Source organism: Brachycentrus maculatus, unplaced genomic scaffold (genome assembly GCF_059751285.1).
Source record: "Brachycentrus maculatus isolate JH-2025_06_01 unplaced genomic scaffold, ASM5975128v1 h1tg000051l, whole genome shotgun sequence".
In the NCBI taxonomy this organism is placed as follows: domain Eukaryota; kingdom Metazoa; phylum Arthropoda; class Insecta; order Trichoptera; family Brachycentridae; genus Brachycentrus; species Brachycentrus maculatus.
The window spans coordinates 130760-144352 of record NW_028280805.1 but is presented as its reverse complement, the minus strand read 5'-3'; the positions used below and the strand labels follow the sequence as shown (position 1 = coordinate 144352).

At 32.3% G+C, this 13593-nt stretch overlaps 1 protein-coding gene across 4 annotated transcripts in view; it reads left to right on the top strand.

Moving 5' to 3' along the window:
• Positions 1-765: 765 nt before the first annotated feature.
• Positions 766-13593, top strand: part of drpr (multiple EGF like domains draper) — a 61228-nt gene continuing 48400 nt past the window's right edge. For 2 of the 4 annotated variants that reach the window (XM_088277961.1, XM_088277959.1), the window contains exon 1: positions 4601-4887. The gene's annotated coding sequence lies outside the window, so the exon portion shown is untranslated. Of the gene's footprint in view, positions 939-4600; positions 4888-13593 lie in introns of those variants that run through there. The other 2 variants (XM_088277962.1, XM_088277960.1) reach the window with 2 other exon arrangements.

The following is a 13593-nucleotide window of genomic DNA, read 5'->3' as shown; positions in this document are numbered from 1 at the left end:
ATACTAATTGCCAGGAAACAAAAAATATTCTATTGCAGGCAAGTAATCAAATAAAATCCAACTGACCATTTATTTTTGTCCTCAAAACGGGATAAAAAACAATTTTACCGTAATAGTATGTATATTCAAGAAAATACGTATTTTTTCATAGTTTAAGGTTATCTAAAAATGGGACGGTCCCGTTCAAAACGGGACGTATGATCACTTTACCTATAATACATTGCCTAACTACTCATGAAAGTGCATGCACCTTGTGCCCAGTTTTCACAAAATAGACAAAATTTGGAAAAAATTGTAATCTGCTTCTATTTAGAGTGAGAAAGTTAATCTCAAAATATTGAAATCAACACTCTTTTTCATATCCTACATCAATATTCAAAATAAAAATCAAATAATGAATATGTAATTTGGGATTAATGATATTTTGATTAGTTTTGAACTCGCTTTTACTCTGTAAAAACTACAAAACTTGATTATCTTTCATTTTTCTTATAATTTTATGGCACCGTTGATTTATTTATGCTTTAGTTATTCTTCTTTAAATGTAGAAGAAAAAACAAACAATTATGTTTGTACTATGCACTGATGGAAAATGATAAGAAAAATTATTTCATCAATATGGATGAAAATATTGAAAACACAATATATTTACACACAAGCCATCAAAGTTTGTTTATTTCTCCTGTTTTGAGTCAACTAAATAAAAATTTACTTTTTTAAAATTAAATTTTAATTATTTGTTTTAACTATTTAAATGTTCCTCTTGTGTGTCTATGGTAAGTGTTGACGTCACCGTCGAAATTCATTTAATCTATGCATTCTGTGTCCTTGTTTGCGTTTGTCATTTGCTAGTTGTTTTTACTATTTCTTGTGATAGTTTTATGTGTTTTTGTAAGTTTTTAAATGCAAAACGAATGGTTACGTGAAGCGTTAAGTCGGTAAGTACATTAATATTTAGTGGATAACATGTCTTTCTCTACGCAAGTATTGGCATTTCATTCGTAAAATTAAAGTGAGTGAAATTAATGTTTTGTTTTTAATTCTTGATCTTTATCAAATTAGTTTGCAACACAAATCATTTGGAATGTTTGTGTTCATATTATGTATTTTTTCAAAAGTAGTATGCGGCTTTATAGATGCGTCAATTTGTTTTATAGTTATCTTATTTAATATCGGAAATAGTATTTTTTATATACTTGTTTAAATGAAGGGATAACCATTATGTTCTACAGTATCAATTGAAGTCATGATGATGATGATGACCAGGACATTTGAAACGTGTCAAAATATTTCTAAAAAAAATATTATGATTTAACCAATGAATTCATGGAGCCACAACATATTACCTGCGTATGGATGTATTTGACAGCTTCAGAAGCGTCTCTTTCAAACATTACAGCCCAATTTTATTATAAAATCAATCAACATATAATCTATGTATGTATTGATAAGATAGTTTTCTCGATGAAATACCAGGATCAAAGATAGTGATAAAATATAACTAGATGAAAATTGTTTTACAGATTCGCAATTAATATAAATGATACACTAAGGGACCTAAATAATCAAAAGAAATGTCTACTTTTTGTTCTATAAACATTTTTATGCCAAGATTTCTTTGTTTTTTTATTTATTTATATTTAAAGAATACAAAAGATCATTATTTAATAAATATATGAATATTGAAGTAGTGAATATGATAGATAGTTTTATGTTAGTATCATTTTTTGTCCTCTCAACAAAGATGAAGAAGAATATATGTCATGGCATTGACGGGGCTTACGACCGTCATAGGCTGGTTTTAAGTAATCACTTTACACACGTGTAACATTTACCAATTTACCCATGAATGACAACCACACTTAAAATTCTCGAGTCTTCTAGATATATTGAATTATCTCTATACATAGTTCTTGAACTCTATAGACTTCACAAGAGATATCTATGATAGGATTAGACAAGCTTTTTATTAACCAGAAACTCTTTCATTTTGTTTCATTTGTAACTGGATTATATTCATATACTTGAGAAACGCTATAAAATGCCATTTTCATGTTTTATTTCAGCTATTATTTGACCACTTAATTTATTTACAACGTTTTGAGTGTGGCCAAGTATTTGGACATACTCAAAACGTTGTAAATGATAGTCTTATTCCTTATTCCATTCAAGTATAAAATATAAAAAAATATAATTTGATTCCCTTGTTTGAGATTGTCTTCTTGCTTGATTAACGTTACCTGTTACTAAACTTTGTTTTTCCTGATAATATGCCTTCAGTAATTCAAATAGTTTTCTGCCTTTTGTGGATAACCGTTGTTGGGATATCAGTAACAATATTTAATTAATATAATATGTAATTAATCAATATGTAATTATAATTTTTTTGTACAGCTTCCCTTGACTTCTTCAATGCACCTAGGGAAGCATATTAACTATCTATATATCTGCCTGACATATCGCTCATTCCTTTCAAGAACGTCATAAATCAAAAATCGTCAATTTCAGTTGTGCATGTTTTCGAAATGCCCAGAAAATGTGCTATATCCCAGCAAAAGAGGCATATTTTTATCTTAAATTTACCCGCTACAGGGCAGTAAGTGTTATTTTTGCATTTTGAAGAAAAGGTATTATTAAATTATTTTTTGAAATATACTAAATATTTTTCAAATGGAGAAAAAACCTTCAGGTTTTACCTAAAAAGATCTGTTGCACAGTAAAAAGTTCAATAAGTGGCTTGATATTTATTTTTAATTCATTTTTAAACTTTAAAAATGTTCTCCTGAAAAATCAAGTTTTTTTTTATTTATGACGTTCTTGAAAGGAGTGAGCGATATATGAAATAGAACTCTATCAGGGATTCTAAATGAAGTGAATGAAAATGAACTGAAAAAAATTCTTTAGGGAAAGATATCCATGTTAGTGATTAGTTATATTTTCTCATTTGTTTCTTTTGAACACGTTTCTTACCGTATGTTTTTTAATGCCTATTTATTATACCTGTTTATTGTTTTATATTTTTGCCCTGTATTAGGTTTTTTTTTAAATTTTATCTTCTTTGTAACTCCCTTATTTGTGTCCTGTCAACATTAATTCCATGTCGCAAAATGAGAAATAGAAGTTACTCATCAGGAATATTATATATATGACTTTTGTATGTAATATGTTTTGAGATAAATTAATAAAAAATTGTCCACTTTCGAAATTTGTGATCTCTCCATTGCTCCATTTATTGAGAGCAGCAACCAGTCAAATAATTTTTTATTTTTATAAAATGTGTTATTATTACTTTTAAGTATTTACTAATATAAACACTTAAATTAACATACAATACAAAATATAATTTTAATATTTTGAGTTATAAGCATATAATATAAAAGTTAATAATATATTTGACCTCTTAATAATATTATTAAAAGATATTGAGCATTCAAACATAGAATTACTTATGTATATTAAAATAATAGGAACCACATATTATAGTAAAAATGAGAAGCTGAGGGAATTATTTTCTATGTGAAAATGGGTACCAACAAAATGAAAAATTATGCCATAGAATGATATCCACAACAGGGTTGGCAAAATGATTTGCTTAAATAATATTTTTATATTTATTGTACAATAGATAAATATCATATTATAATTTTGTGAAATTAAACAAATTTATGAGGCAAATGTAGTTGGAAAAAAACAGAGAAAGACCGAGGTAAACTTGGCACAATCAGGTATGTCAAATGCTTGAAAGCGGCCGGGTTGAGAGTCGAAATAATCGACGGACATGTATTATGAGTACGCAAGGACAGGGTGGTCGGGCGTTCTATTCTCTCTGCCTACTCCTGCAGCGAAGCGGCATGATGGTTAGTTAGTTATATTCGACGTTAATTTTAAATCGTTTAAACCTAAGTACGTGAAAATTTTGATGTTATAATATATTTCCGTTATGCAGGCACTCTTTATGGAGTACTTTTTTTGTAAATTCGACTTTTAAGATGAAAATGGGGGTGAATTATTCATGAACTTAACTCTTTGCTATCTGAATGTATTAATTTTAGTAATTAAATTCTATTAAAAAAAGTTAGGGGCAAAAATGAAGGCATCAGTTTTTGTCGAGTTAACTAATAACCTTTTCTTTATTTTGTGTATTAAAAGCATTGTTAACTTTATGGTAAGGTAATAGAACACTCCTTATCATCCATTGTTCACTTTGTGTAATACCACTTTTATAAAAGTGGTATTTCACAAAGTGAACAATGGATGATAAGGAGTGTTCTATTATCATACCACAAAGTTATCAATGCTTTTAATACACAATTTAATATCCAATATATATTTTTCTATATTACTTAGTTCACTGGTTGTATTAGCCGAAATATGATCCGATACGTCGGCAGTCAGTGCTGACTACAAGGCATAATTACAAAGAAGAACTTTGTGAGATTCTTATTATATTTTATTTATTTATTTTATTCGAGATCATTGTGCACAACCCTGGAGTGACACATCGGGCCGAGGGCTTGCGTCATTGTAAAACGTACGTTCGGCTTGAAGCAGTCAGCCGCAGTTCTCTAGTTCCAAAGTACATCCAGTTTATCGTTATACCAGTCGCCAGACGGTCGTCACGCCAGACAGCCGTACGTTCCACATTCTCGCCCGTGCGCAGTGTCTGCTGTACAGTGTCCTGTGTTTACCATTTCGTCCGTACTTATTTTCGCATTGCGTGGGTTGTCAACACTTGCATTCTTCGAAATCAGATACATTTTTGTGCCTTGCATTTCTTTTGTTCCTTCGGCTATGCAAACTTGCGTGTTCTGTGAAATATTCTGTGCATATTTATTTACGCTAAACAAGTGTTTCGTTGCTGACAAGTTTTCCTTGAACGTTTGAAAGGTAAATAATAATCATCTGACTATTTTGTTCTCGGTTGTTTTCGTATTTTTTTTCATCCTTCCACTATTTGTTCTTATACTTGTGTCGTATTATTTTTCCTGATTTTCACGCCCGTATTATTTGATCATTTTCAACTTTTATTATTATATTAAATTTACTATGCAATGGATAGATATTCGCCTCCGTAGTGTAATGGTCAGCACGCTCGGCTACCTTTCTGGAGGTCCAGGTTCGATTCCCAGGGGGGGTCAAATAAATATAAGTGATTTTTTCACTCTAATATTTATTCAATATTACCCTGGACTGGTACCTGAAGCAGAGGGCTAATCACCTTTCCTTCGTATATTAACGATCAAGATAACACTGTGTTTATATAATGCAGTGCCCTATGCACCATTGGGGAGCGGATATGGGTTTGAATTGAAAAACGGTTAGATATGTAATCATTTAATCATAAGTGCATACATATATGTACATAAATAAGTGTTTCTGTTGTCAATACAATATTGACATATTCAATATTTGTCTTACACGAAACATGTGTATTATTGCTTATCTTTGGATATTTTAAGTTTTTAATTTATTAACTTTATGTTGAATGTATTTATCTACACAATGGACCAATCCTTTATTTTTATTAAAGGGGTCTTAACTTGAGATGTCGTTTTTTTTCAATATGAAAGTCTGAGCATCCCAGAAATTACGACTGCTAACATCTGAAAGGGATGCAAGACCATATTCAAGTTCAAAAAATGAATGCAATATGGATGTTCAATATTGGGCAGAATAATGAACGCTACACAAGTATATAAAGTGATCACTTACGCCAGCCAAATGCCAGGTTGTAAGCCCTGTGATGCAAAAACTTACATCTTCTTTCATACGAATAAAATCGGGTAGCCGAAAAGTAACAGTCACTAGATACTAGATCGAATTGAATGATGACTTCCTCTGGTAATAAGATTCGTTAATTAGATAATTTAATATTATTTTTTGACATCTCATCAAAGATGAAGAAGAATATGGAAGTCTGGGCATTTACGGGGCTGACGACTGTCATAGGCTGGTTTAAGTGATCACTTTACACACGTGTAACATTCACCAATTCTACCCATTATTGACAACCACACTACTCGAATTCTTGGAAGTTCTATATATATGAACCAATTTAGAAACCTTGTTCTTGAATCACTAGAACTTCACTAGAGACATCTATTGGAGATAATCCAGATTTTGTGAACAAGTATTTGGACACACTCAAAATGTTGTAGATAATTTAAACCTAATCACGCCAATCAGTGCACAAATTTGGTTATATATTACGTATTTCTAACTTTGTGTGTGTATTTGACGTAAAAAATTAAACACAATTTGAGAAAAGTAACGGATACTACCCCCATCGGGTAACTGAAAAAGTAACAGTTTCCTAGGAGTTAGTCGCATCTCTGTGATACGAGAAATAAAATCAAAGGAATACTTGGGTGGAATGCGCTTCTATACTGATGATGAAGTCAAGGATGAGGTTATTCGATTTCTCAGAGGAATAGCGATAGAATTTTATGACTTGGAGATACCAAAGTAGGATCATCGTCCGCAAAAGAAGCGACGATTACGTAGAAAAATAGAATATTTAAGCTTTAAAATGATAAAGGAAAAGAATAAAGTTGTACATTAAAAAAAATGTGAGAACCTTATTTTATGAATGACCCTTGTATTTTTGTATGATACACGCCTAAAATTTAATAATAATAATAAATAATAAAACCCTTATCCGCACCCCAATGGTGCATAGGGCACTGTGTCTTATAAACGCAGTGTTATCATGATCGTTTTACACATGAAGGAAAGGTGATCAGCCCTCCGCTTCAGGTACCAGTCCATGGTAATATTGAATAAATATTACAGTGAAAAAATTACTTATATTTATTTTTACCCCGGGACCTCCAGAACGGTAGCCGAGCGTGCTGACCATTACACTACGGAGGCGGACAATTATACGATACAAACACATTACTAAGAGTCTTAGAGCAATGAAATCGATATGCATCGGATTCGTAGAAACCTTAATTAATATATACATTTTTTAATTTTTTTTTGAAAATTTAATAAAAAGCAATATTTATTTGGCTATTTTTTCGCTTAAACGGGATTCCAGTGAGATTCAGCCTTGTTTCTAAGACGTAATATTTAAACAAATCACGGATCTAATATTTCATTCTTCGTTCCCGTCCGTTTCGGGTCTATTTTTGAGATACTTCAATGATATATTTAGAGATAACGTTATAACTGTTATCTCTTCTGGTGCACTAGCCTTTTGTGTTATATGATTATTTACATAATTACTTACGTACATAGACGTGAGTGATGTTTCCGCTATGCACTATTGATGCTTTCGACATGAAGGAGTTCGAGCAATATTGATAGGTAATATTCTGCAATCAATCCATACCTCACCATCTGCATCCGTAACGTTTCCCTGTTCTAAATTCTAGCCAATCGAAAGTTAATTTTTAATTTATGTTTTACTTACAACATTTTGAGTGTGTCCAAATACTTTTTCACAAATCTTTATTTTCTCCAATTATAGGAGTTATTTTTTTAAATATTATTTTGTGACATCTCAACATAGATGAAGAAGAGAATATGGAAGTCTGATATTTTCTAGCGTTTCTCATGTATATGATTATAATCCAGAAGTCGGACCTCGCATACAAATGAAAGAGTTTCTACATAAAAAAAGCTCATCTCACCATAGATGTCTCTAGTAAATTCAAGCACTATGTTTCGAATTTGAACAATATATATAGACGTTCCAAGAATTTGTGTAGTGTGGTTCTCAATCATAGGTAGAATTGGTAAATGTTGCACGTGTGTAAAGTGATCACTTAAACCAGCCTTTGACGGTCGTAAGCTCCGTAAATGCCAAGACTTCCATATTCTTCTTTGTCTATGTTAAGATATCAAAAAATAATAACTTTTACTTGGTTAAATACCGCTATTTACCAAGTAAATAGCACAAATACCAAGTAAACCATGAATTTAAAATGGAAACATATTACTACAAAGTCACTGCGGAATCGAAAGTGGATTGATAAAACTTTTTGCTTGGCTTAAAGATCCATCTGGCAGTTTAACTAACTGTATCATAATTCTCCGATCAAAGTGCACTGACCAGCGGTCATCACTTAAAGCTAATGCTATGGTTAGCCATGCAACCGTTTATCATAAGTGCATATATATAAATACATGTTTCTATTGTCAATACAATATTAAGATATTTGAGATTCGGCTTCCACGAAACATGTCTGGTATTTCTTAATTTTGGATATGTAAAGTTTATTTATTTTATAATTTGTATTTGAAGCATTAACTTTGTGATTTTACATTTTATAATTAAAATGTAACTTTGTTTTAAAATCACTATAAATGTTTTAATGATAAATGTCTTAATTATAATGTCTACCGGTTTTTCGAAACCGGTAGACATTATAATTAAGTTATAATAAAATATTTATAGTGATTTTAAAACAAAGTTACATTTGAATTATATTATATTTATTTTATTAGCTTTGTTTCGAACGTATTATCTACGTAATGGACATAAATGTTAGCAGCGCAAAAATTATACATACTAGTACGAATGCTGGTAAGCAAACGAGAGTGCCCTGGCGGGTAGGTCGGCAAACTGTAGGTCCGGAGGCGAATGCGGCTGTTTGACCTTTTAAGTGTGACTCCGGCACAAATATCCGCTGAAAGGCTCTTCAACTCTACGTATTCATGCGAACAATCTTTTCGAAGCATAAACCTAATAAAACAAACCGAGAAATAGTCTTATTTTCGAGAACCTGGAAACATGTTTGAATAAAAAAATAACGCCATGCAAACGTAATACGTACAGTGTTCAGCGTCTGATAGAATTAATAATTTTGACATCTCATCAAAGATATGGAAGTCTGGGCATTTACTGGGCTGACGACCGTCATAGGCTGGTTTAAGTGATCACTTTACACACGTGTAACATTCACCAATTCTATCCACTATTGACGGTTGTCAATAGTGGGTAGAATTGGTTAATGTTACAATACTCAAATTCTTGGAAATTCTATATATATGAACCAGTTTAGAAACCTTGTTCTTGAATCACTAGAACTTCACTATTGGTGAGATGAAAAGAAGCTTTTTACTGAGCAGAAACTCTTTTATTATATGTGAGGTCCGAATCCTGGATTATAATCACATACATGAGAAACGCCAGAAAATATCATTTTCATTTTTATTATTTGAGCTTATAATTTGACCAGTTAATTTATTTACAACATTTTGAGTGTGTCCAAATACTTATTTTTGAACAAGTATTTGCACACAGTCAAAATGTTTTGAATTAATAATTTACAAAATATTTTCATCTTTCTACCATATATTATTATATTAAATCCGTTATGCCGATATTAGACAAACAAACCAAACAAACTGCAAACAGTAACCGACCGAAGGAAATGGAAAGATACTGAAGAGGCCTGTATCCTGCAGTGGAGGACGGAGGGCTCATGAAGAATAAGAAGATATTTAGACCGGGTCAACAAATCCTTTAGCTGTTATGTCAATATTTGACCGAATTTATCAGTCTGTCATCAAATATAATATTTAAAACCCCTATTTTCTGTATTTGAAGTCCAGTGTTATTGTTTTTGTCAGCGGACGCTCTAGAGCTGATAAAATAAAAAGGTACTTCCATGATAAGAGCACTAAGGATAGACAGTCCTTAAATTTATACATTCCATGCTCTTGCTATCGCGTTACCTATTTTAAATTGTTACTTCCCGCTTTGATCCGGCATACCGCGGGAAACTGGTCAACAATAATAAATAATAATTTTGGATAGTTTATATAGTGCCATTTTCGTAAAATACTACCTCAAGGGCGCCTGTACAGATCGGCTGTCCCAACTAAAAATAACAGTAAGGGACATATTTTTTAGTACGTTTTTTTTGCATTTTTGGAGTAAGTAGATTCTACTTAGTCCAAAAATGCAAAAAAACGTACTAAACAAAAATGTCCCTTACTGTGTTTTATGTTTGGACAGCCGAGATGTGGATATGACATGAAAATGATAATAATAGATACAAAAATTTATGATAGTAAAAACGTTGTCAATTTGCTAAGTCTGAAGGGGAAAAGTGGAGCCGCCGTATTATTGCGCCTTCTTCTCGGTCTTCTTGGGCTGGAGCATGGCCAAAATGTTGGGCAGGACCTCTCCCTGGTCACGCTGGAGAGCAGCTTTTTGAGCTCCCGTCATTGTGGATAGTCAACTGCAGATGTCGTAATGGACGTGGTAATAGAAGCAGACAGGCATTTTGTTTCTGTGGCCGAGTTTTTCCAGGACCATTTGTCCACTGTTAATTAGATAGCAAAGACATACGAGTTCGATCGGCGAAAAGGAAGTTTGCGAGCGAATTAGGAAGTCGGATGTTCAAATAAGCACTCGCAATTTCACATCATCATCGTGAGTCATCACAGCGTAGCCTACTTTTAAATTTGTTTTACTAACTAGCTGTACTCGGGCATGCGATGCTGTGGCTCAGTGTGGTTAGACGGAAAAGAAAGAAAAGTGAAAGCACACATTCTAAATATGTTTAATTTCACAGTGCTTTTGAAGCAATTAAATAAAATAAAGAAACAAAAATCCAATCGAAAACATTGAAAATGCTAAGTGACTTCGGCTGTCAAGAAGCATGCTGTCCGCCATAAGCAATGATTAGTTTTGCGTGTGTTGCTGTTACGTTTAACTGATAGCGGTGCTTTGCAGTAAACAAAGGCATGTTTTAAATTGTCCCAGGTAAAAAACACCTATCACTGATGTGTTTAAAAACGCGCGTATTACCTATACGCTATACCCATTCCAACGCCGATATTTTGTTCCTTTTTTAGTCAAATGTTATTTACCTTTGGAATGCTGAGAACCGATATATCGACTCTGGTATATGTTGCTAAAAGCGCGACGTCGAAATACCGATTTGATGTCAATGTATTTTGGCGGTCAAGCTGGGAAGCTGTATCACAGAGTGTGTTAAACGGTTAAATAGTGGCAAGCAGTAAAGTGACTTGTTTTATGTTTTAACACGTGTTATTTGATTAAAAGTGATTTAAATATTCATATAAAACAATCTCGGCAATAAAACGCCTAAGCCATAGTGGCTTGCAGTATTGTGATGTTTTAACACGTGTTATTTTATTAAAGTGATTTAAAATATTTTACAATTAATCGTGATATATGAGTTGGGAAGCAATTTGTTTTCCTTCCTGCATTACGTTTGTGATGAATGTTCGTTTGATCTAGTTCGGTGAAACTATTAACTTATGTGAATTATTACACCCTATTTTGTATGTCCCCCTCGTAATGAAAAAATCGCGTGTAGCAGAGACTAGACAATTAGTTGAGCTTCAGTATATGCAATGTACCCACTCAGTAACTAGAAGCCCGCATGTCATTTGTGCTATCATAGTGCATGAAATATTGACGGATATATTGTCTGATTATTGATCATGGATACCAATAAACGGATATGAAAAGTATACAGTAAAACCTCGATATAATAGACCACTACTTAACCGAAGTTTGAAAAATAATTTATATATATATTGGTACTGTAATAACTATAATATTGAGTAATACCTTCTTGAACTATCTAGGTATAGATTAACCTGTGTGTCCGATTAAAATTTGATCTTATAAAACAAAATATCACAGAGATTACAACATCGGATATAGATGAAATATTCATACTGACTTTATTTTGAGGACTTTTTTCTTGTCCGCCTCCATAGTGTGAGCACGCTCGGCTACCGCACTGGAGGTCCCGGGTTCGATTCCCAGGGGGGAGGTCAAATAAATACAAGTGATTTTTCACTCTGATCTTTATTCAATATTACCCTGGACTGGTAGCTGAAGCGGAGGCCTGATCACCTTTTCTTCGTGTGCTAAAACTCCAGATAACACTGCGTTTATATCATGCGGTGCACTATGCATCATCGGGTGCGGATAAGGATTTAAGTAATTATTAATCGAACTTCGGATATAATGGACAAAACATCGATCACATGTAAAAAAATTTAAAACGTTCTGTTAATATTATACATGCTTAAATTCAAGTGTCGCTGCATGAAAACAATTTTCAGCGGCCATGATAATCACAAATTATGTCTCAATACATCAAAAGTGCATACAAAGCGCCTCGATATCAAACAGCTTAGTCACTTCCAACGAGTGTCTGAAGACGATCAATACAATTTTGTCTGTGTTTTGTATTGTTAATTTATATCTAAATACGGTGTTCATATTTTAAAATATTTATTTATTTTAAACCTATTTTTATATAATGGACTTCGGTTTTAACGAATACCCCTCCCCTCAATCAGTGCGTTATATCGAAGTTTTACTGTAATTAAAAAAAAAACAATCGATGATATTGTAGCTGGTAAGAACTTACAGTTTTTACGAAATGGTGAGATCATGCAAGTAAATCGTGCCGATAGTTTTTTGTTTAAAGATTTGAATTCCATTGAAATTAGCAATATAGATTTATTGTTTTTATTCCTCCATTATAAGCATTGGTATATATATAATTCTAATTTAGTGGTTTTATGGTGTTAGTTTACTCAAATCAACCATAGATACTGCCGCGAACTCACACGTGAAGTGACGTGAGAATTATGTGATATATGTATGAGTTCCAAAAAAATATGTAGTGTAATATAAATCAAAATGTATGCTTTGACATCATAGTACATTAATCTAGACGAGGAATTTTTTAGTAAGAAATGACACTAAATTAATATAATATAATCGCTTATGATTTTTTTACAAAGAACATTTCATAAGGGTCTCTGCTAAAAAAAAGTTTACAACAAGTCAAGTCAAGAACTCATGTGAAAGAAGGAGTCAATTAAAGGACATATGTGTACAAATTCCGAATTTTGAGTAGTATGGTTGTTAATCATTAGTAGAATGGTGAATGTTACATGTGTATAAAGTGATCACTCAAACAAGCCTGTGACAGGTCATAAACCCTGTAAATACCCAGACTTCATAATTTTCATCAAATATATTGAGATGTCAAAAATGTGTAAATTTCTCCCTAGAAGTTAGCTTCAACTACAATATTAGAACTTTCTCCAACTTCCATATTTTCTATAATTTGACTCATTCGTTCTGTACGCGGTACTGTACAATAATTTATTATTGTATGTACAGGACTTTAATTACTTTCTCCACCATAATATCGTAACAAGGTTTGTTTATAAAATATGCATAGTGACATAGACCCCAATGATTGATATGACCTTATTAAAAATAATAAATTGTCAACATTTTACACTGCCCAATAAAGCTATGTAGTACTTTGTACGTAACGAAATAAATTGTTACGTTTTTATTTCAAGTACAGTACAGTGATGCCTCGCATAACGCACTTAATTCGTTCCAGGAGCAAATTCGTTGTGTGAAACGTATTTTCCCATAACAATACATGTTTCAAAATTTATTTCGTAGCATAAAATATGGTACTTTAACTCTCTGTCTACCAACCGGGTCCAACAGACCCGTTTCGAAATTAGTTGTGTTTATTGAAATTCTTAACATATTTGTCGGGCGGTATTTTCATTGGTCTCGCGCTGTACCAAAAGTAAGCAAATAGAACGCTTATAAGC